General features: G+C 48.1%; 1 protein-coding gene across 3 annotated transcripts in view; it reads left to right on the top strand.

Annotated features, from left to right (window-relative positions):
- Positions 1–25,305, top strand: part of ANGPTL6 (angiopoietin like 6) — an 88,623-nt gene that overhangs the window by 16,386 nt on the left and 46,932 nt on the right. The window lies entirely within an intron of this gene.

Here is a 25,305-nt window from a genome sequence, read left to right as displayed (position 1 = left end):
AGAGGGAGGGAGAGAGGTAGTGGTGGTCAGTCTGTGACCCTAAAATTAAGTATGCTGCGTTTTGGTGGTGAAACACTTTCTATGCAAAGTATGCAGGGGGTGTCGTCACCCGCCCCCCCTACAAAAAAAAAAGTAGAACCAGTCCCAAACCTCAGACTTGTACTGCAGAATTGGTGGAAAAACCATCATGGGGTCTCTTTTTCCAGTGACCAGTACCAGGCTGAACCAGCTGGAGGACTTATGTAATAGCAGGAAGGCACACATCACAGGGGACCACTGCCATCATGTAAGCAACCCCCAAACTGGCCAGAATAGGCCTGGAATTCCTCATAAAGTAGGGAGCTGAGCTGAAAGACCAAGGATATGCTCTGCACCCCTGGTCTGGAGGAGGTAGGTGCAGGGTTCATGGTGCAAAAGTGTAATAATATTCTTCACAGTGGAACTATAGGTACCAGCAAGCCTGCCCGGTATGATGGCACTTGGAGAACCACAAGTACCAGCATGCCCGGATGTTATGGCCCAGGGGCACGTGTAGTCCCACTGTGAATATAAAAAAATGACAATACTCGCATACCAGGTGTTGTGGTCCATTAATTAAAAAATAAGAAAAATCCATACTCACCAACTTATGGATCAGGTAATCTTTGTTCCATGACGTAGTCTATAGGTCTTCATAAAACAAAAAATGCATGAACCGAGTCCACACGGATAGTACTGTAACTTCTGTACAATACATGCGCAACGTGAGGTCATTCCCGGTCACCAGGATTAGTATTAATGGGGAAAGTGCTGATTGTCTGAGAGCTCTGGTTCACACGCTTACCAAGTATACCGGCAACCGTCCATCTTCCATTCATTGTTTGTGTCACTCATGGTCATCCCCAACAGATGAAGAATACTGTAATCTGATATTACCTAAAGGGGTGATTTTTAAGTGCTGTTAATAACTGCACTCATATTGATATTCACCTGGTCTTCAGATGGCCATATATTATTACGCACCCATGTATAGAGGGATAAAATCAGCTGTATTTGGGGGATACATATAGGAGACTGGCAGACGGCATGCTGGCTGTCACTATACCGACAGCGGCATCTTGTCAGTCGGAATCCCACCAGTGAGGTCCCTCGCGGCCTCGTTCCCCCGCCACGATTTGGGTCTGGTGGCGAGCTACAAGTTCTATTCCCACTCGGGTGGTGACGTGGACCCACCACCCGAGTGGGAACACGGGGATGCTCTGTCGGGATTCCAACCGCCGGCATTTCCCCTGCTGTCAGGATTCCGGCGTCGGTGTCCTGAACGTGGGGCTCCTGACAGGCGCATCCCGTATGAAGTACAAGCACCTTTTCTTTGGTCTCTCACTTTAGGGGGGAGTTGTATCTAACTTGAAGAGAGATAAAGTACCAACCAGTTAGCTACTGGCAGTTTTCAAACACAGCCTGTGCAGTTAGAGGTTGATTGGTTGGTACTTTATCTCTCTCCAAGGTTTGATACACTTCCCCCTAGGAGAGCTCCGCCTTTTTTCTGACTACTGGCACCTTTTTTTTATAGAAGAAAAAACATGATTAAAATGTACACATACACAAAAAAGTAGATCAGAAAACACATCTAAAGTCTAAAAAATAAAAAAAATGAAGATACTTCACTTCAAGCCAGGGACAGATTGGGGCTGCACACACAATAAGGAGGGCACAGCCATGGCTCACGGGGACATGCCACAAGTCAGTGGGGCCTAGCATCCTGGCACACCCCAATCTATCGGCATGCCAACCATGGGCGAGAAGCAGGGTGGTCAAACAGAGAGCCGGTGTGCTGCACTGTTCAACCAGTCCGGCTCTGCTTCAAGACAAGCTTTTTTCAAACACTCTGTAGGTTATGTCATAAGTTCCCCATTTAGGGAAGCTGTGTGTATTCAGTGAATTCAAAGTGACATTTAAAGCGGCAATTTGTTTTAAGGCAAGCACATGAAATTTAGTGGCGAACTCATCAAAAGCACTATGATTCCTTAAAGTTTGAACCTATTACATAACCCCATCTGTCTGTTTTTTTATCCTGTTGCCTAATATCTCCCAACAGTCCCAATTGCTCCAGGACTGTCCAGAATTTTGGACCTCAAAGGGGGTGGGCTTACACAAGAATTGGTGGGGTTTCAGTATAAAGTGGGCATATGAACACAAAGGACTGTTGGGAGAAATACCGTATAGGAATGTGATGAGTGTAATGAGACACATTCAGACTAAACCACATTTTTCCTGCCTGAACATACGCTTACAATTGCAGCCCTAAAATTATGGCCTTATGTGTATATATCAAGTACTACATTTTTTTTCTACTTTTTTAAAAATTTCATTTATTTATATTTTAAGATACATGCTGATCATCAGCAACAGCAGATTTTTACACCAGGCTGAAAGTAACTGTGCATTTTGCCTTCTAACAGGCCTGATTGCAGATGTGGCTTAAGGCCAATACACACTGGGCGATTTTGAGCTGAAAGCAGGTCACTTTTGGTGTGTTGAGCTGCTTTCAGCTCAAAACCGCCCAGTATGTATGCCCAGGCGATGAGCGGTGAGCGCCGTTCATCTGCCGGTATTACCAGCAGAAGAACGGCGGGGTGGACGCCATGTTATGGAAAGCCGTTCACCCCCTCTGACATCGCTGGGCAGGAGGGAAAATCGCTCAGTGTGTATGCACCTTTACTCTTTAAGTTGTGCATGCAGTTAACAATTTACTCTTGTGCACTCCCTTATTCACCTCTCCAGGCGTACAAGAAGATAAGTGTAAATTATGATTCAGTATATTATCTGCTTTGTTTTACTGCACCTGTACAATAAAACAAAGCACATTATTATGTAAATTAGGCCCAATCTAAGGGGGTAATTCCAAGTTGATCACAGCAGGAATTTTGTTAGCAGTTGGGCAAAACCATGTGCACTGCAGGGGGGGCAGATATAACATTTGCAGAGAGAGTTAGATTTGGGTGGGTTATTTTGTTTCTGTGCAGGGTAAATACTGTCTGCTTTACTTTTACACTGCAATTTAGATTGCAGATTGAACACACCCCTCCCAAATCTAACTCTCTCTGCACATGTTACATCTGTCCCACCTGCAGTGCACATGGTTTTGCCCAATGGCTAACAGAGTTCCTGCTGCAATCAACTTGGAATTACCCCCTAAGTGCGATGACTGTCTGGGATGCAGAAATAGTAACTAGGAATTATTTTATTATATCTGAATCCAGTTTTTATAATAACAAGATCAGGATAACAACTGCATCAGGATAACTTTACTTTGTTCCAATTCCAAATGTTACAATAATCCTTGTAGCAAATTTCTCAGCAAGAGGAGAGGAATGAGGTTCAGGGGATGTCACTGATAAAATCTTCCCAGGAAATGGTTATCTTGGTTGGGGTACAGATTGTTTTGAATTGTTACCAACATTCCAAACAAGAGAATCTGAACATGTTAGGGCACACCTCTGAGCCAAGAAAGCCTCACTCAGTCTAACTCCCTTTATTCCAACTGACAGAAATGTAGAAAGTATGGGAGTGATTTATCAAAGCTTGGAGAGAGATAAAGTGGATAGAGATAAAGGGGCCGATTCAGACCTGATCGCTGTTGTGTGATTTCGCAAGGCGGGCAATTATTGATTGTAATACGCACGTTCGAGGCCAAACTGCAAAAGATTCCAGCAACTTTTTTGATCGCTAGACGTACGCAAGTTGATTTTTCAAACACAGCCTGTAAAATGACAGTTAACAGCTGATTAGTTGGTACTGTATCTCTCTCCAAGGCTTAGTAAATAGACCCCTTTAACTCTCTTCACTCTCCAAGCTTTAATAACTCTCCACTAAATATCTCACACCTGCAATTAATGCCATGCCTGTGTCAGGACCATCTTAACATATAGGCTTACTGGGCAGCGGCCCCAGGGCCCCACAATTCAAGGGGCCTTCTAGCAGGGATGGGCTGGTGCCTCCATAGCTTCTTGGGGGAAAGGCAGAGAATGCTGCTCAGCTGCTCTGATTGGGAATTACACACAATCAGAGCAGCCAGGTGATAGAATTCTCTACCTGCCTCTCAACCTGCAGAGAGACAGTTAATAGCTGTCAGCATGCTAATTGGTGGATGACTGGAAGTATGGGGAGAGATGGCATGGGAGGCAGGAGGGGTAAATTATGATTTTTTTTGTATATATTCCAATGAATGGGTGGGTAGGGGCCCCAGTGCATTGCTCTGCCCATGGCCTATAATGCTGTTAAGACGGCCCTGGCCTGTGTGGCTATTTGCAGGACGTTGTTTGGAGTGGCTTAGGTCTTTGGCACTGCTGTGTCACCCCCTTTGGAATATGGCATGCCACCACATGGAATATCCGCACCATTGATGTGGCATGATCACACTTCACTTGTATACTAGACATCAAAGTATCCCAATTTGATCTGAGGCCAATGGTGGTTGTTATCATCAATCCATTAAAACCACAATGCAGTTCACTTTACCACCCCCCAATTTAGGAATGCGAGCCCCCTTTGCCATTTGATGTAAACTCTCAGGTATATTATTATTTATATTATGGCTAACATTGTTTTGTCTGTTACTACAATGTGATGGCTATTGTAATTGCTGTATATGCACATCGCAGGGGTTCCTCTGTATAGTCTACACAGTGTGATATGTTCATGGCAGCATTATGCTGGAACTATTCCATACCCTTTCCCATATCCAGCTCCCATATTCAGTCTGTCCTGGAATAATCTCACCAGACATGAGAAGTGATTCAAACTTCAACAGAATATTTGCAACCGCACAGAAATCCTGCCAAGGCCCCAGCTCTAGGGCTCTGCCGTTATTTCCACTTACCAGAAGAATATCTGTTATTTTTACTTTCTTTCTCATGGGTGAATATGTAACTAAACCCTGCAAAACTGATTCATTATAGAACTGCGGGCGTGCACTGGTCACCAACCGTTATTCTTCACAATCTCTGTTCTCTTCTTTTTTATATTTTTCACTACCTGACCCTTTTTTATATGTATGGGAAATTGCACAGTATCACTTCTCAGGATCTATATGCTCTATATGACACCTAATAATGGTTCTTTTTAATGCTGATCGGTAAGACCTCAGTAATTCTCTGTATACTATTTTATTCTTTATTTTGAAATGACTGCATAGTGTAACTTCGCTGGTTCTGTATGCTAGACGTAATTCTCAGTATCTCTGCTGCATTCTCTATGCTGTTTATAGTAAGCAGATATGACAAGCCCGGGAGAGTATTCACATGCTGCATCTTGTGTTTTTTCTCTTTTGCATTCGTTATAGCTGTAACTGTGATTAACCACTTATTTGGCACCACCGTATGGAATATAACTGCAGCCAGTTGGACTTTCACTAACACAGTAGTATCCCATGTGCCAATGCCGCTGGCTACCATCCCCGGGCTGTTATTGAGAAAATTATTTCCTCATGCTTCTCCATCTCCTGGCAGTGATGTGGCAGTCACAGCCAAAACCGCGCCACAGAAAGCGCCCCCCCCCCCAGCAGGACCGGGCGACAGGGGGGGTCAAAGGGGACACCTGTACAGGGGCCCAAGGATATGCCACTTAGTGCCAGACAGGGATGTGAGCCGTCTTATGACGGTGACTGTGTGGCCCGAGTGTGCGCCCGCTCTTCTGGGTCCAGCTCTGGTGCAGGCAGTTACGGGACATGTATTTAAAGAAATGTTTTCAAACCAGCGCTCCAAGTCAGCAGTGCTGCACCGTCTGCCGAAGTGGTCACCCCCACTTCCAAAGAACGTATTTGAACAATTTACAAGATGCAGATAGGCGCACCCTGGGGTAATATGGGTTATTTGTTCAAATATAATTTTTGTGTTCAGAGATTCAAATCCTTCCTTTTAAAACAGAACAGAGTTCCTCTTATTCACCATGTAATGTATGTGGCAATATGCAAGAAAGCCTGGATGCATGTTTTGCAGGTCTCCTTGCGATTCTGTGAGGAGACCTGCAAAACATGCATCCAGGGTGCGCCTATCTGCATCTTGTAAATTGTTCAGTTACGGGACATGGCACCAGCCGGGCAAGATTCCCGTGCCCTGTGCCGGCCTCTTCTGTTGGGGTGTGAGGTCCGCATGATTCCTGCTGTGCGGTGTGAGGGTCTGGATACTGGGGAGTGCAGCTTAGGTGAGTCTCTCCCTGGGGTAAGAGTGGCTTGGTGAGGGGAAACAGGAGCCATTGGGGAGAGACAGACTGTGAGGTGTGTGGGAGTAAGGAGAGAGGGAAACACAGACACAGACTGTGGTGTGTGTGGAGAAAAGAGAGATATACATATCTGTGTGTGTGCATGTGTGTGTGTGTGTGTGTGTGTGTGTGTGTGTGTGTGTGTGTGTGTGTGTGTGTGTATATTAACAGTTTCTTATATAGCACAGCAAATTCTGTTGCGCTTTAAACAAAACTAAAAAATAAATATATATACTGTGGAGGCCCCAGAGATATCACTGTACCGGGCCCCAAGATTTCTGTTGCCGGCTCTGGCCCCCAGTGTAGAGTTAGGAACTGATGAAGTGCAATGCCATGTGGAGGGCGTTCTTTTGTCACAGGGGGGGGGGACGGTGTGCGCAAAAAGCTTTATTGACTCTGCGGAGGGTATTTTAGATGTATATACATGGGTATATATACATGGGAGGCGTATTTAAACAATGGGGGCCTATAGACACTAGTGGGTGAGGGAGCACTACCACTGAGGCTCTATTACCACTAGGGGGGTTATGCCACAGGGGCCTGTAGCCGCTGGAGACACCTCCTTTTTTTATATTAAATATGATTTTACTGGAGACCACAATCTAAATTACATTTTACACACAACCTATCACAACCTTGGGGTTTATCGGCTGTCACGTGTACTTCAACGCTTATTTTTAACTGTATGTGTGTATGTAATATCTCTATAAAAGGGTTTGTACCTGAAACTCTGTCGGTCTCGTAATCGGCCGTATCCACTCTTCAACGATGTCTTGGCCAGCGTCTATTCTTCTCCTCACCTGTAAGGCTGGGGCAGAAGGACCAGGAGAACCCCGGAAGGGCAACCCAAACCCAATGTGCTCAAGGACCACGACACATGGAGACGGTGACAACCATTTATTGCACTGACGATATCAGTCACCGCTGTAACTCAATTTTCATTAAACACAGTTGCATAGGTTGAACATTATTACAATATCCTGAGTCTTTCCCTGTCTTATAACAGCATTCACAGTTTTAACACCTCGAAGGTATAACTTTGACCAAATCAAACAATCAAATACTTCACCCGTACTGCCAATCATTTGGAGAATAATGTCCTATTAGGGTAAAGTATGTCCTGGCAGTAACGCGGGAGCCCTCCCTAAACTGTCCACGAGGGGGCGTTTGCAGCCAATGTCTCTCTAATAGACTGCTTATACTGAAACAGAGGACTTCTAAGGAGGCGTCAGTGGACGCAAGGTAAACAGTTGTAAACAGGCATGCAAAACCACTTTCTCCATAATACAGAACAGCAGTAATGTCTCACGGTACCAACCGCATTTGTATCCACAGAAAGGTAAGTCAGTTATCATCCAGTGATATAAACTAGTAAACAGACCAGTTCTGGCTTGCACAGTAAGAACAGGGGTTTGCACAGTCCTGTTACCTTTTGTTGAACTGTGTTGTAACAACCGGGTGCAGTATAAGTGTGAAGGTCATAACATGGACCCGTTAGGAGGCGCTATTACATAGGGAGAGTCTTTGATGGAGCTGTTTAGGGTTAGGGGCGTCCCCCTTTCTGACAGACGGCAGTTAATGATAACCCTCTACTTTACGTGGAAACATCTATGAAGACCCAGGTACAGTACTTCTGTACTTGGGGTTCCTGTAACCCGGATAGCTGGGATATTGGGGATAAGTGAGAGTACCTGCGGTATATTCGTTGCTCCTGCTGTCTGCAGCCGTGCTCCCAATCACTGCAGCCTCTCCCATATGACTGTTATTAGGGGAATCCTCTTCCCACGCGATCTCCCCCCTTCCGGATCTCGAGCCCTTGTGCCGCGGCGTCTTTGATGTTGGGCAGGTGTCAGGAAGCCTCCGTGACCTGAGCCACCTCCCTCTCTTGTCCACGCGGTGGTGTTGTTCCTTCTCTCCGGCCGTGGCAGGCAGCAGCGATTCCAGCGGGTGGGCGCGCTCTCTTCGTTCCCCTCACACCGCGGTCCTCTCTCTCTCCGTCTTCCCGCCTCTGCCCCGATCTCCTCAGCTCACTGTTCTCTCAGTCTCCTCACTGCCTGCTCACTCTCCTCAGCTCACTGTTCTGCAGGCTGCTGCAGGACAACCTTTTTATAACTTTGGATTCCCAGGAACACATTCTATCTGGGATTTCCCGCTCTTAGTCTGCAAATGGGTGAGTCATGCACTTTGCATTTTGCAGACTGATCTGTATTGCTATGAGCTGTGCTGTTAACTCCTTCTGTGCTGCAAGCTGTAGGCTGCTGGCACAGTGCTATGCAACTCCAGCAAACATTTTACTTTTTTTAAAGTCATGCTGGCACCTGTAGTGCCACAGTTGATTTGGGCTGCAGTTTCAGGGTATCACATGCACCCCAGCTAAAATCTTGCGTGTCCTCACGCCTATGGCAGCAGGCCGAAGTCTCTAATATAAATCTCAATTTAAGCATAACAATAAACAGGTGTAAACAAATCGGATATAAGTATACAGTGGAAACGGTTAACAGTTTACTCCCTATACCTTAAAGGCGGGACGCCCTGGGTGCTGCGTCCCGACCTTCTGGTCTCAACCCCAGGGATGTCGCTCTCGTCAGGAGCCGTAATTAGGCTAGGCCGATCCTGGTCTTCAACAGGCCCATTGAACACCGGGTTTGGCGTTATGGGTGGGGCTGAATGCGGTGGTGGTAGTCCACCCATAAACACTAAGAGCTCCATGGGATCGTGTAAGGGTATGCCCCCTAGGGTCTCCCGTCCCTCTGCCACAGGTGGATCTGCGCTTCTCATTGGTAACTCTACAGTGCAGAGCTTGAGTTGGTCCCTTGGTACCACGCTGACTGGACCTTCCGGGCCCTTACGGATCTTGTAGGTGTGTCGGTCACCCTCAGGAACACTGATCACGACGTACGGGCAACTTTCCCACATAGCGTCAAGCTTGCTGGTATGGTGATTCCGTTTCTTCCAGACAAGGTCCCCAGTCTTCAGTGCCTCCGGTCGGATGTGGGCATTGTAGTTTTTCTCTTGGCGCTGCTGGGCATGCTCAATTCTTTTTATTACAATTTCTCGGGCAGCATCTATCCTCCGCTGGTGCTCACGGACCCAGTCGGTCTTTGGGTCGATGGGAGGGACCACAGCAGGGGCCAATTCCAGGTCCTGGGGCAATTTGCCTCGTCGGCCGAACATGAGGTAGTACGGTGTGAAGCCGGTAGAGCAATGTTCAGTGTTGTTGTAAAGATAGGTTAATTCGGGGAGTACGGTCGGCCACTTGGTGCGATCTTCTGCCACCAGGCTCCGGAGCATCCCGATGAGGGTCTGGTTAGCTCTTTCGCACAATCCATTCCCCTGTGGGTGATAGGCTGTGGTCCGAGCTTTCCGACAGCCATAGTAGGAACACAGTTCGTGAAACAACTGCGACTCAAAGGCAGGGCCTTGGTCGGTCAAGATGCAGTCTGGATACCCATAGGGCCTGGCAAAGTGCTTCAAAAACAGTTCAGCAGTGGTTTTTGCAGTGAGGTCTTTAGCCGGGACGGCTACTAGGAATTTACTGTAATGGTCCGTTATTGTAAGGGCATACAGATATCCATTGGTGCTCGGCTCCAATTTCACGTGGTCCAGGGCAACAATTTGCAGTGGATGTTGACTCTTAATGGGATGCAGAGGATCCTTTTGGGTAATGTCGGCCTGCCTTTTCCTTGTGCATGGAACACAGTCGCGGCACCATCTTTCTACATCTTCTCGCATGCCCACCCAGAAATACCGTGTGCGTAGGATAGCTTCAGTCTTTTGTGTGCCGAAGTGCCCGGACTTGTCATGGTAGGCCGTGAGCAGAATAGCAGCTTGATCTTTGGATACAACCACCTGAGTGACTGGTTGGTGGGTACTTGGATCTATGCTGGTACGCACTAGGATCCCCTCCTCCAAGTGAATGCGGTCCCTATGCCGTAGTAACTTTATCAATTCCGGGTCGGCTTTATCCCGTTGGGCCCGGGTCAATGGGCGCCGCTGGTGCAACAAGGCCACAAGTTCCCTCAGCACTGGATTCTTCCGCTGCTTCTCGCGCCAGTCGACTGTGGGAGCATCCAGTAGGGCATTCTCCACTCGTGGAGGTCCGGTGACGGATAGGGGGTCTGACGTGACCGTTCGTCCCTTTCGAGAGACTTTAAACACCGGGGTTTCGACATCCTCATCCACATCTCTATCTTCCTCTGTAATGTCCACAGTGGGTAATCGGGAGAGGGCATCGGTGTTCCCGTTGGACTTCCCACTTCGGTAGGATACGGTGTACTGGAAATTTGCTAATCGGGATACCCATCTCTGTTCCAGGGCTCCGAGCTTAGCAGTGGACAGATGTGCCAGCGGGTTATTGTCCGTCATGATGACGAACGGCGTGGCGGCCAGATAGTGTTTAAACTTCTCGGTGACGACCCAGATGAGGGCGAGTAACTCTAGCTTAAATGCGCTGTAATTCTCACAGTTACGCTTGGTCTTGCGGAGGCCCCGTCTGGCGTATGCAATCACTCTTTCCCGCCCGTCCTGCACCTGGGAGAGTACGGCCCCTAAACCCCGGTGACTAGCGTCTGTGTAAACTTGAAATGGTTGTTCATAATCGGGATAGGCCAACAACGGGGCTTCGATTAAGGACGTCTTCAACCGATGAAAGGCTCGCTGCTATTCCTCTCCCCAACATACCAGGGACGACCCTCTTTGCTCATGACCCGATTGGCCTCTGAGTAATTCGTGCAACGGGGCTGCCACTGCGGCAAATTGTTCAATGAAGCGTCGATAGTACCCCACAAATCCCAAATAGCTTCGGACATCTCTGACGGTCTTGGGAACTGGCCAGTCCTGAACGACTCTGATCTTCTCCGGATCGGGCATCACGCCCTCAGCGCTGACGACATGCCCCAGATACTGGACCTTGGGCTTGAGCAGGTGACATTTGCTCGGTTTAAGCTTCAGGCCGCAGTGGATCAACTGTTGGAACACTTCTTCCAAATGTCGCAGATGGTCCTCGTAGTTTCTGGAGAAGATTATCACATCGTCGAGGTACAGCAGGACCATCTCGAAGTTGCGGTGTCCGAGACAATGCTCCATGACACGTTGGAAGGTGGCCGGGGCGTTGCAAAGTCCAAATGGCATCCTTAAGAATTCGAATAAGCCCATTGGCGTAGTGAAGGCCGTCTTCTCAATGTCTTCAGGGGCCATTTGGACCTGCCAGTAGCCGCTGGTGAGGTCCAGTGTGGAGAAATACGCCGCCGTCTTCAAGGCTGTCAGAGATTCTTCGATTCGGGGAAGCGGATAGGCGTCCTTGTGAGTTGCAGCATTGAGCCTGCGATAATCTACGCAGAAGCGCAGGCTACCGTCCTTCTTCACTATCACCAGTGGAGCGGCCCATGGGCTGTGGCTTTCGCGGATGACTCCAGCCTCTTTCATTTCCGCAATCATGTTCCTCACTGGCTGGTACATAGTTGGGGGGAGGGGCCGGTGGCATTCCTTGATAGGAGGGGTTGTCCCGGTGGGAATGTGATGATACACTTCATCCGCTTGACCAAAATCCGAAGGGTGTTGGCTGAATGCAGCAACGTTGCGTCGCACCAGCTGTAATATTCCATCTCTTTGGTCAGTAGGGGTGTCAACATCGCCAAACTGGATCTCGGCCCACCATGGGGGTTCTTCCTCAGCCGCCGACTTTTCGCCGTCTGCCGCTCCTGATTGAGCCATGGTTACCCCCTGTCTCACGATGTCTTGGAAGTCGATCCAACTGACCTTCGCCAGCGGACAATACTTGTAGAGTCTGATGGCATACGAGTGTGGGTTCAGAAGACGGACTGGTACCCTCCCGTGTACCACCTTGGCTAGTGTCCTCGCCACAGCGAACGGCTGTTGTCCGTCCTGGTCACAGGGTTCTACCAGAGCCTCGTAGTTTCTTCCCCCTGGACCAATTCTCGTTTTGCACCACACCACTTGCTCCGAATTCGGTTTCAACAGAACAGGTTGGCAGTCGGTGATTCGGGCTTTTCCAATCTCACCCTGACCATTAATGAATTTCCTTCGGCCCTCTAGTACTTTGACGGTCTGTTGCAGGGCCTTTCGCTCCTTAGGGGTCGCGGTCTTCATCTCGTGTCGCAGGGCTTCTACTAGTTTCTCTGGACAGTTTCGCAGAATGTTCATGCCTAGGATCACGGGTGGCAAGTGTGCGTTGGGCGCAGTGGTGATGAGGTATCCTTGGCGGGTCAAGGCGGCGTTTCCTACTTCCACGTCGGCTTCCCAGTAGCCTTGGAAGGCGATGGGTTGTCCATTGCTGGCTAGCAAGTGGAGCCATGTAGTGGGTGGGGACACAATGGTAGCTTCGTCCCAGTGTTGGAGGAACTCCGTGAATCGGATTGTAGAGACTTGTGAGCCCGTATCTAAGAGAGCTGATATTTCGATCCCATTGATGCGGATGTTCAGGTGAGGGCACTCTCCTACATACTGGGGCCACCAATCCCGCGATGGCGGACCTGTCAGTGGTTCTCCTCCCGAGGGTCGGTCCCTCGCCTCGGGGTCCCCCCGTTTAAAGGGTCAAGTGGGCAGTTCCGTTCGATGTGTCCGCTCTGGTGACATCCCCTACAAATCGGTCGACCCTGTGGGTCAAACCGATCGGTAGGCCTACGGCCTGACTCCCTCGTGACCTCCCATCGAGGGTGGCGTCTTCCACCGCGTTCTTGACGCCCTTCTCTGCGTCGGCTTCCACTTGGTTCTTTGCCGAGTTCTTCCAGCTTCTGGCTCATCCGAGACAGGCTGAGCGTCACTTCTGACATCTGTCGGTTAAGGGTTTCGATAGGGTCTGACCCTGTTGGGGCCTGTGCCAGCTGAAGGACTGCCCCCGCTCGGGTAGTGGTGTCTACATTCTTGTACGAAGGGATGCTCTGGAGGCTTTCTTCGTCCACTTTCCTTGGTGTCTCGTCGTCTTCAGCCTCATTGCCCTGATTCATTCCTAAGATCTGTAGAACATCTTCTTTAAATGCAGAGAAGGAACTGTCCGGTTTTTGGCGTTTCCACATTCGTAATTGTGACCGAATCGCTTCACCTTGTGCTCCTTCCATAAATAAATTAATTAGGGTGTCATCGGTCAGTCCGGCATCCAGTGGATCTAGTGTTCGTACAGCCCTCAAGGCTTCCTGTAGGCCTAGTGCAAACTCCCGTAGAGATTCGCCTGGTCGTTGCTTTCTTGCGTACAGACGGCTCTTTAGTTCTGCTACCGTTCTGCATTCAAATATGTTCCTCAATTTCTGGAGTATACAATCTGCACTCTTCTTCTCCGTATCCTCCCATGCTTCTACCTCCCTCAGTGCTGGGCCGGTTAATTGCCCCTTCAGGATCTCTACTTTTTGTTCTTCCGTGAGCGTATATAGGCGGAACATGGAGAGCATTTTGTCTTTGAATGCCTTGAAAGTACTTGAGCCAGGGACTTGTTTTCCTGCATATGTTGGCAACCATGAGGCCCCAAAGTAATATGGCATGGTGATCGGTGATGCCGTTGTCCCTGTCGGATTTCCGGGTGCCGCTGGTGGTTGTCCCTGTGCCGAGGACGACTCCGGAACATCTGGGTTCGACATCTTGAAACGATCCTGTTCGCGGACGCCAAGTGTAATATCTCTATAAAAGGGTTCGTACCTGAAACTCTGTCGGTCTCGTAATCGGCCGTATCCACTCTTCAACGATGTCTTGGCCAGCGTCTATTCTTCTCCTCACTTGTAAGGCTGGGGCAGAAGGACCAGGAGAACCCCGGAAGGGCAACCCAAACCCAATGTGCTCAAGGACCACGACACATGGAGACGGTGACAACCATTTATTGCACTGACGATATCAGTCACCGCTGTAACTCAATTTTCATTAAACACAGTTGCATAGGTTGAACATTATTACAATATCCTGAGTCTTTCCCTGTCTTATAACAGTATTCACAGTTTTAACACCTCGAAGGTATAACTTTGACCAAATCAAACAATCAAATACTTCACCCGTACTACCAATCATTTGGAGAATAATGTCCTATTAGGGTAAAGTATGTCCTGGCAGTAACGTGGGAGCCCTCCCTAAACTGTCCACGAGGGGGCGTTTGCAGCCAATGTCTCTCTAATAGACTGCTTATACTGAAACAGAGGACTTCTAAGGAGGCGTCAGTGGACGCAAGGTAAACAGTTGTAAACAGGCATGCAAAACCACTTTCTCCATAATACAGAACAGCAGTAATGTCTCACGGTACCAACCGCATTTGTATCCACAGAAAGGTAAGTCAGTTATCATCCAGTGATATAAACTAGTAAACAGACCAGTTCTGGCTTGCACAGTAAGAACAGGGGTTTGCACAGTCCTGTTACCTTTTGTTGAACTGTGTTGTAACAACCGGGTGCAGTATAAGTGTGAAGGTCATAACATGGACCCGTTAGGAGGCGCTATTACATAGGGAGAGTCTTTGATGGAGCTGTTTAGGGTTAGGGGCGTCCCCCTTTCTGACAGACGGCAGTTAATGATAACCCTCTACTTTACGTGGAAACATCTATGAAGACCCAGGTACAGTACTTCTGTACTTGGGGTTCCTGTAACCCGGATAGCTGGGATATTGGGGATAAGTGAGAGTACCTGCGGTATATTCGTTGCTCCTGCTGTCTGCAGCCGTGCTCCCAATCACTGCAGCCTCTCCCATATGACTGTTATTAGGGGAATCCTCTTCCCACGCGATCTCCCCCCTTCCGGATCTCGAGCCCTTGTGCCGCGGCGTCTTTGATGTTGGGCAGGTGTCAGGAAGCCTCCGTGACCTGAGCCACCTCCCTCTCTTGTCCACGCAGTGGTGTTGTTCCTTCTCTCCGGCCGTGGCAGGCAGCAGCGATTCCAGCGGGTGGGCGCGCTCTCTTCGTTCCCCTCACACCGCGGTCCTCTCTCTCTCCGTCTTCCCGCCTCTGCCCCGATCTCCTCAGCTCACTGTTGTCTCAGTCTCCTCACTGCCTGCTCACTCTCCTCAGCTCACTGTTCTGCAGGCTGCTGCAGGACAACCTTTTTATAACTTTGGATTCCCAGGAACACATACTATCTGGGATTTCCCGCTCTTAGTCTGCAAATGGGTGAGTCATGCACTTTGCATTTTGCAGACTGATCTGTATTGCTATGAGCTGTGCTGTTAACTCCTTCTGTGCTGCAAGCTGTAGGCTGCTGGCACAGTGCTATGCAACTCCAGCAAACATTTTACTTTTTTTAAAGTCATGCTGGCACCTGTAGTGCCACAGTTGATTTGGGCTGCAGTTTCAGGGTATCACATGTACATTACTGATATTCAGTTCTTAGTTACTGTTACAAGTTCAGTAAAGCTGTAATACAGACAAAACCAATTTTTTTATAAGAATGTAACAAAGTGGAAAAAAAATACTGTATCTTTTCTGGGGCACACTTTCTAGATAATGGTATATTAAAACAAAATTTTATTAGATAAATTTTAAAATGCTAGGCTTAGTGCGACATAACGTATTAAATCTGGCTGTGATAGCCAATATGTGAGCGGAAATATAAAACTTAATACAAATATCCGGATGGTCCCGTCTAGTAAATTCTACCTACCAATAGTGTTTGCTAGAGGAGTCCGGTCACTCTACTTACCACCACTCGCAAAAAAATAGTAAGAGATGTAAGTTAATGTTGGAGTTTGTATGTACTCCATTTTTATTGCTCTGACACTCAAATCAATATGTCAGATAGTGTGAGTGACAATTCACAATTGAACATGTGAGTGGCACCCCTGCACCCTTCAGAGACAATCTTGGCCCCCACCCTTAAGGCCACTTGGAACACGTGTACTTGTTATATCCTGTATAATTGGGCTAATAATTACCAATATATTCAGGCCCACAGTTCAAATCTCAATCTCAGGTTGGATCCTAAGTAATTCATATGTTCCAATCAAGTGTTGAGTATTGTATTTTAAACCTATTTATAACCATGCATGTCACCTATGAACATAGCTGAATACCTCTGAGTATGTCAAACATAACTCATCAATTGTCTACAGTTAAAATACCTGTAATTGAAGATCATCAATTGATAACAGTTATATATCCATAAGCATGTAGATTTGGATGTCTATACCTTGCTGTCACACCCACAGATACACATAAATATCTTTCATAAGAGATTTATTTCATGAAATGTATCCTCAAATGGCCTTATTCCATATGCCTGTACCGCATGGATTGAACCTGCTCAATTTTATCACATGAAAACAGGTATCATATATGCATATAGGACTTCAAAACAGTAAAGGAATTATAATTCTACATGGGTATCTGATGCGTATTATAATTTTCACTACAAAAAAGTATACCCTTATTGCAGAATACTTGCTGATTGCCCAAATACTGAAACATACATACACATTGTGCTAGACACAGGATGGTGCTAATTGTCACCGCGTATACAAATTCAATGCAGATATACAGGTACTACTGTGTCAATGCAAGTTGTACTGTAACCTGAAAAAATAAGGTTTTAAACCTACCGGTAAATCTTTTTCTCCTAGTCCGTAGAGGATGCTGGGGACTCCGTAAGGACCATGGGGTATAGACGGGCTCCGCAGGAGACATGGGCACCTAAAAGAACTTTCTAGTATGGTGTGCACTGGCTCCTCCCTCTATGCCCCTCCTCCAGACCTCAGTTAGAGAACTGTGCCCAGAGGAGATGGACAATGGGGGTCATTCCGAGTTGTTCGCTCGTTGGGGGTCATTCCGAGTTGTTCGCTCGCAAGCTGCTTTTAGCAGCTTTGCACACGCTAAGCCGCCGCCTACTGGGTGTGAATCTTAGCATAGTAAAATTGCGAACGAAAGATTAGCAGAATTGCGAATAGACACTTCTTAGCAGTTTCTGAGTAGCTCCAGACTTACTCGGCATCTGCGGTCAGTTCAGTCAGTTTCGTTCCTGGTTTGACGTCACAAACACACCCAGCGTTCGCCCAGACACTCCTCCGTTTCTCCAACCACTCCTGCGTTTTTCCCAGAAACGGTAGCGTTTTTTCACACACTCCCATAAAACGGCCAGTTTCCGCCCAGAAACACCCACTTCCTGTCAATCACATTACGATCACCAGAACGAAGAAAAAACCTCGTAATGCCGTGAGTAATATACCTAACTGCATAGCAAATTTACTTAGCGCAGTCGCACTGCGGACATTGCGCATGCGCATTAGCGACTAATCGCTCCGTTGCGAGAAAAAAATAACGAGCGAACAACTCGGAATGACCCCCGTTATTTTTCTCTCGCAACGGAGCGATTAGTCGCTAATGCACATGCTCAATGTCCGCAGTGCGACTGCGGCAAGTAAATTTGCTATGCAGTTAGGTATTTTACTCACGGCATTACGAGGTTTTTTTCTTCGTTCTGGTGATCGTAATGTGATTGACAGGAAGTGGGTGTTTCTGGGCGGAAACTGGCCGTTTTATGGGAGTGTGTGAAAAAACGCTACCGTTTCTGGGAAAAACGCGGGAGTGGCTGGAGAAACGGAGGAGTGTCTGGGCGAACGCTGGGTGTGTTTGTGACGTCAAACCAGGAACGAAACTGACCGCAGATGCCGAGTAAGTATGGAGCTACTCAGAAACTGCTAAGAAGTGTCTATTCGCAATTCTGCTAATCTTTCGTTCGCAATTTTGATAAGCTAAGATTCACTCCCAGTAGGCGGCGGCTTAGCGTGTGCAAAGCTGCTAAAAGCAGCTTGCGAGCGAACAACTCGGAATGACCCCCAATACGAGGAAAGGATTTTGTTAATCTAAGGGCAAGATTCATACCAGCCCACACCAATCATACCATATAACCTGAAATACACATAACCAGTTAACAGTATGAACAAAACAACAGTATCGGTCCAAGACCGATTCTAACTGTAACATAACCCTTATGTAAGCAATAACTATATACAAGTCTTGCAGATTTTCCGCACTGGGACAGGCGCCCAGCATCCTCTACGGACTAGGAGAAAAAGATTTACCGGTAGGTTTAAAATCTTATTTTCTCTTACGTCCTAGAGGATGCTGGGGACTCTGTAAGGACCATGGGGTTTATACCAAAGCTCCCAATCGGGCGGGAGAGTGCGGATGACTCTGCAGCACCGACTGAGCAAACGCTAGGTCCTCAACAGCCAGGGTATCAAACTTGTAGAATTTAGCAAAAGTGTTTGACCCTGACCAAGTTGCTGCTCGGCAAAGCTGTAATGCCGAGACGCCCCGGGCAGCCGCCCAAGAAGAGCCCACCTTCCTAGTGGAATGGGTCTTTACTGAATGCGGTAACGGCAATCCAGTCATAACATAAGCCTGCTGAATCGTGTTACAGATCCAGCGAGCAATAGTCTGCTTCGAAGCAGGCGCGCCAATCTTTTTGGCAGCATACAGGACAAACAATGCATCTGTTTTCCTAATTCTAGCCATCCTGGCTACATAAATTTTTAAGGCCGAGTACATCCAGGGACATGGAATACTCCAAGTCACTCGTAGCCACAGGCACTACTATAGGTTGGTTCATATGAAACGAAGACACCACCTTAGGTAAAAATTGAGGACGAGTCCTCAATTCCGCTCTATCCACATGAAAAATCAAGTAAGGGCTCTTGTAAGACAAGGCCGCCAATTCTGACACACGCCTCGCAGATGCCAAGGCTAACAACATGACCACCTTCCAGGTGAGAAATTTAAACTCCACCGTTTTAAGGGGTTCACACCAGTGTGATTTAAGGAACTGCATCACCACGTTCAGGTCCCATGGTGCCACTGGGGGCACAAAAGAAGGCTGGATGTGCAGTACTCCTTTTACAAACGTCTGGACTTCTGGGAGAGAAGCCAATTCTTTCTAAAAGAATATTGACATGGTGAAATCTGTACTTTAACAGAGCCTAACTTTAGGCCCATATCCACTCCTGTCTGTAGGAAGTGGAGAAAACGACCCAGATGGAAATCTTCCATAGGAGCATTCTTGGTTTCACACCAAGAGACATATTTCCGCCAAATACGGTGATAATGTTTTGCCGTCACCTCCTTCCTAGCCTTTATTAGAGTAGGTATGACCTCCTCCGGAATACACTTCTCCGCTAAGATCCGGCGTTCAATCGCCATGCCGTCAAACGGAACCGCGGTAAGTCTTGGAACATGCAGGGCCCCTGCTGTAACAGGTCTTCCCTTAGAGGAAGAGGCCAGGGCTCTTCCGTGAGCATCTCCTGAAGATCTGAGTACCGGGCCCTTCGAGGCCAGTCTGGAACAATGAGTATTGTCTGTACTCTTTTTCGTCTTATGATCCTCAACACTTTTGTGATGAGAGGAAGAGGAGGAAACACATAGACCGACTGGAACACCCATGGCGTTACCAGAGCGTCTACTGCTATTGCCTGAGGGTCCTGGGACCTGGCACAATACCTCCGAAGCTTCTTGTTGAGGCGTGACGCCATCATGTCTATTTGAGGAACTCCCCAGAGAGCCGTTATCTCTGCAAAGACTTCTTGCTGAAGTCCCCACTCTCCTGGATGGAGATCGTGTCTGCTGAGGAAGTCTGCTTCCCAGTTGTCCACTCCCGGAATGAAGACAGCTGACAGAGTGCTTGCGTGATTTTCCGCCCAGTGAAGAATCCTGGTGGCTTCCGCCATCGCGACTCTGCTTCATGTCCCGCCTTGGCGGTTCACATGAGCTACTGCTGTGACATTGTCTGATTGAATCAGAACTGGTAGGTTGCAAAGAAGATTCTCCGCTTGTCGAAGGTCGTTGTGTATGGCCCTTAGCTCCAACACGTTGATGTGTAGACAGGACTCCTGGTCTGACCACAGTCCCTGAAAATTTCTTCCTTGGGTGACTGCTCCCCATCCTCAGAGGCTCGCGTTCATGGTTACCAGGATCCAGTCCTGAATGCCGAACCTGCTACCCTCTAGAAGGTGAGCACTCTGCAGCCACCATAGAAGAGACACCCTGGCCCTGGGGGACAGTGTTATTTTTTGATGTAATTGTAGATGGGACCCGGACCATTTGTCCAGAAGATCCCATTGAAACGTCCTTGCTTGGAACCTGCCGAAGGGAATGGCCTCGTAAGTTGCCACCATTTTCCCCAGAACCCGAATGCATTGATGAGCTGACACTCTTTTTGGCTTTAGTAGTTCTTGAACCATGTTCTGGAGGTCCTGGACTTTTTCCAACGGGAGGAAAACTTTCTTTTGTTCCGTGTCCAGTATCATGCCTAGGAACGCTAGTCGAGTTGTCGGAACCAACTGTGACTTTGGTAGATTGAGAATCCACCCATGTTGCTGAAGCACTCTCTGAGAGAGTGACACGTTCTCCAGTAATTGCTCTCTTGATCTCGCTTTTATCAGGAGATCGTCCAAGTATGGGATAATTGTGACTCCTTGCTTGCGCAGGATCACCATCATTTCCGCCATTAACTTGGTGAAAATCCTCGGGGCCGTGGACAGCCCAAACGGCAACGTCTGAAACTGATAATGACAATCCTGTACTGCGAATCTCAGGAACTCCTGATGAGAGGGATATATGGGGACATGAAGGTAAGCATCCTTTATGTCCAGTGACACCATAAAATCCCCCCCTTCCAGGCAGGCTATCATCGCTCGGAGAGATTCCATCTTGAATTTGAATCTTTTCAGGTACAGGTTCAGGGATTTTAGGTTTAAAATGGGCCGGACCGAACCATCCGGCTTCGGAACCACAAATAGGGTTGAATAATACCCTTTTCCCTGTTGGCTCAGGGGAACCCTGATAATCACTCGCTGTTGACACAGCGTTTTAATTGCAGCTAGCACTACTTCCCACTCTGGGGTAGAAGCTGGTAAGGCCGACTTGAAAAATCGTCGAGGGGGCACCTCTTCGAATTCCAGCTTGTAGCCCTGGGAGACTATTTCTATCACCCAAGGGTCCACGTCTGACTGAACCCAAACTTGGCTGAATAGTCGAAGGCATGCCCCCACCTGTGCGAACTCCCACAGGGGAGCCCCAGTGTCATGCGGTAGACTTATCGGAAGCCGGGGAGGACTTCTGCTCTTGGGAACCAGCCGCAGCAGGTGTCCTCTTGCCTCTACCTCTGGTGAGGAAAGAGGAGCCCCGACCTCTTCTGGATCTATGCGACCGAAAGGACTGCATCTGATATTGTGGGGGTTTCTTTTGCTGTTGGGGAACAAAAGGTAAAAAGGTCGACTTACCCGCGGTAGCTGTAGAAACCAGGTCCGCGAGGCCGTCCCCAAACAATACATCACCTTTGTAAGGTAAAACCTCCATATGCCTTATTGAGTCTGCATCCCCCGTCCATTGGCGGATCCATAAGGCTCTTCTTGCCGAAATAGCCATAGCATTGGCTCTTGAACCCAGTAATCTAATGTCTCTTTGAGCGTCCCTCATATATAAGACTGCGTCTTTAATATGAGCTAATGTTAACAAAATTGTATCCCTATCTAGGGTATCAAGGTCAGCTGACAGTGTATCTGTCCAAGCTGCTACTGCACTACATACCCATGCCGACGCAATTGGCGGTCTAAGCAAAGTACCAGTATGAGTGTAGATAGACTTTAATGTAGTCTCTTGCCTGCGGTCCGCAGGATCCTTGAGGGCCGCTGTGTCAGGGGACGGTAGCGCCACCTTCTTGGAAAGGCGTGTTAAGGCTTTGTCCACTGTGGGAGAGGATTCCCAACGTACCCTGTCCTGTGTAGGAAAAGGGTACGCCATAAGAACCCTTTTGGGAATCTGCAGCTTCTTATCTAGAGTTTCCCATGCTTTTTCACATAACTCATTAATTTCATGTGAAGGAGGAAAGTTTATAACCTGTTTCTTTCCCTTAAACATGTGTATCCTCGTGTCGGGTACCGAGGGCTCATCAGTGATATCTAAGATATCTTTTATTGCAATAATCATGCACTGAATACTTTTTGTCACCCTGGGGTGCAATTTTGCTTCATCATAGTCGACACTGGAATCAGTGTCCGTGTCGGTATCTGTGTCCCTTATTTGTGAGAAGGGACGTTTCTAAGACCCCGACGGGTCCTGTGAGTCGGTACAATCCGTAGATTGATTACCTGCCGACGCACTGGACTCTGCTTTGTCCAGCCTTTTATGCAGTGAAGCTACACTAGCATTTAACATATGCCACATATCCATCCAATCCTGAGTCGGCACCGCCGATTGAGACACAGCACTCATCTGTTCCACCTCCTCTTTGGATAAGCCGTCCGTTTCAGACATGCCGACACACGTCCCGACACCCCACACACACAGGGATATAGCTATGAGGGGACAATTCCCTAAAGCAGGCCCTTTGGAGAGACAGAGAGAGTATGCCAGCACACACCAGCGCCAAACTGCGCAAAACCCAGATAGCGCTTTTATATATATATATATATATATATATATTTCCCCCACTCACTGCGCCAAATATGTGCCCCCCCTCTCTTTTTTTCAGCCCTCTGATGCTCAGCAGGGGAGAGTCCGGGGAGCCAGCGTTCTCTGCAGCCTCTGTGGAGAAAATGGCGCTGGTTAGTGCTGAGGGGTCAAGCTCCACCCCCTCGCACGGCGGGCTTCGGTCCCGCTTGTAAATTTGAAACATGGCGGGGATCTGTAGTTTACTGCCTCCGCAGCCTAACTACATGCTTTAATGCCCAAAACGAGGTTTTTATTGCTGCCCAGGGCGCCCCCCCTGTGCCCTGCACCCATCAGTGCCCAGTGTGTGTGTAAGTGTGGGAGCAATGGTGCGCAGTTTCCTGCTGCGCGCTTACCTCATGAAGATCTGAAGTCTTCTGCCGCCTGACGTCTTCATATGTCTTTCATACTCGCCCGGCTTCTTTTTTCCGGCATCTGTGAGGAGGATGGCGGCGCGGCTCCGGGACGAACCCCAGGGTGAGACCTGTGTTCCGACTCCCTCTGGAGCTAATGGTGTCCAGTAGCCTAAGAAGCAGAGCCCTTAAACTCTTAAGAAGTGGGTCTGCTTCTCTCCCCTCAGTCCCACGATGCAGGGAGTCTGTTGCCAGCAGAGCTCCCTGAAAATAAAAAACCTAACAAAATTCTTTTTACAGAAAACTCAGGAGAGCTCCCTGTAATGCACCCTATCTCCTCTGGGCACAAGATCTAACTGAGGTCTGGAGGAGGGGCATAGAGGGAGGAGCCAGTGCACACCATACTAGAAAGTTCTTTTAGGTGCCCATGTCTCCTGCAGAGCCCGTCTATACCCCATGGTCCTTACGGAGTCCCCAGCATCCTCTAGGACGTAAGAGAAAATCTGTGTTGACACAACGTGTGGGGATAGATGACAGAGATCAGGGTGCATGGGAGTACAGGGTCTTCTGCTGTCCTGTATCTGTTGCCACATCGAATACAGGATGAGAAAGACACCTAAACTTCCACCCTGGTCTGAAAAATAAAGAGAGAAGCTGGCCTCTGCTGTTTCTAGGTGCTGCACAGAGAGCCCTGATGCCATGGTATTATCTGACAGCGGAGGGTGTCCCGGCTGCTGAAATGAGAGAGCCCACTCTCTCAGCGCCTGTGGAGGTAACTGTGATCAAGCTCTGGACAGCGAAACGTACGTCACATCCGCTCCGGGCCGAGTCCGAATTCTGGTCTCAGGAACGTGGATGCCGGCGGGTCTTCTCCACCACGCCGCCTCCCTATATACGCCGCGACACCATCATATGTAAAGTATACCTGCACCATGCATTCACCCCTTTTTTCCATAGGAGTGGGCTCTCTCATTTCAGCCACCGGGATACCCTGCGCTGCCAGATAATACCATGGCATCAGGGCTCTCTGTGCAGCACCTAGAAACAGCAGAAGCCAGCTTCTCTCTCTATTTTTCAGACCAGGGTGGAAGTTTAGGTGTCTCTATCATCCTGTATTCGATGTGGCAACAGATACAGGACAGCAGAAGACCCTGTACTCCCATGCACCCTGATCTCTGTCATCTATCCCCACACGTTGTGTCAACACAGATTTTTTCAGGTTACAGTACAACTTGCATTGACACAGTAGTACCTGTATATCTGCATTGAATTTGTATACACGGTGACAATTAACACCATCCTGTGTCTAGCACAATGTGTATGTATGTTTCAGTATTTGGGCAATCAGCAAGTATTCTGCAATAAGGGTATACTTTTTTGTAGTGAAAATTATAATACATATCAGATACCCATGTAGAATTATAATTCCTTTACTGTTTTGAAGTCATATATGCATGGGTGGTCTTCAGTATGCCGGCGGTCGGGCTCCCGGCGCTCAGCCGGCATACCGACACTTATTATCCCTCGTGGGAGTCCACGACCCCCCTGGAGGGAGAATAAAATAGTGTGGCGCGCGTAGCGCGCCACCGTGCCCGTAGAGTGGCGAGCGCAGCGAGCCCGCAAGGGGCTCATTTGCGCTCGCCACACTGTCGGTAAGCCGGCGGTCGGGCTCCCGGCGCTGGTATGCTGGTCGCCGGGAGCCCGGCCGCTGGCATATCGTAGTGAACCCTATATGCATATATGATACCTGTTTTCATGTGATAAAATTGAGCAGGTTCAATCCATGCGGTACAGGCATATGGAATAAGGCCATTTGAGGATACATTTCATTAAATAAATCTCTTATGAAAGATATTTATATGTATCTGTGGGTGTGACAGCAAGGTATAGACATCCAAATCTAGATGCTTATGGATATATAACTGTTATCAATTGATGATCTTCAATTACAGGTATTTTAACTGTGGACAATTGATGAGTTATGTTTGACATACTCAGAAGTATTCAGCTATGTTCATAGGTGACATGCATGGTTATAAATAGGTTTAACATACAATACTCAACACTGGGTTGGAACATATGAATTACTTAGGATCCAACCTGAGATTGAGATTTGAACTGTGGGCCTGAATATATTGGTCATTATTAGCCCAATTATACAGGATATAACAAGTACACGTGTTCCAAGTGGCCTTAAGGGTGGGGGCCAAGATTGTCTCTGAAGGGTGCAGGGGTGCCACTCACATGTTCAATTGTGAGTTGTCACTCACACTATCTGACATATTGATTTGAGTGTCAGAGCAATAAAAATG

The sequence above is a fragment of the Pseudophryne corroboree genome, chromosome 6 (genome assembly GCF_028390025.1).
Source record: "Pseudophryne corroboree isolate aPseCor3 chromosome 6, aPseCor3.hap2, whole genome shotgun sequence".
Classification (NCBI taxonomy): Eukaryota; Metazoa; Chordata; class Amphibia; order Anura; family Myobatrachidae; genus Pseudophryne; species Pseudophryne corroboree.
The sequence above is the reverse complement of the archived record's forward strand: the minus strand, read 5'-3'. Positions and strand labels throughout refer to the sequence as shown.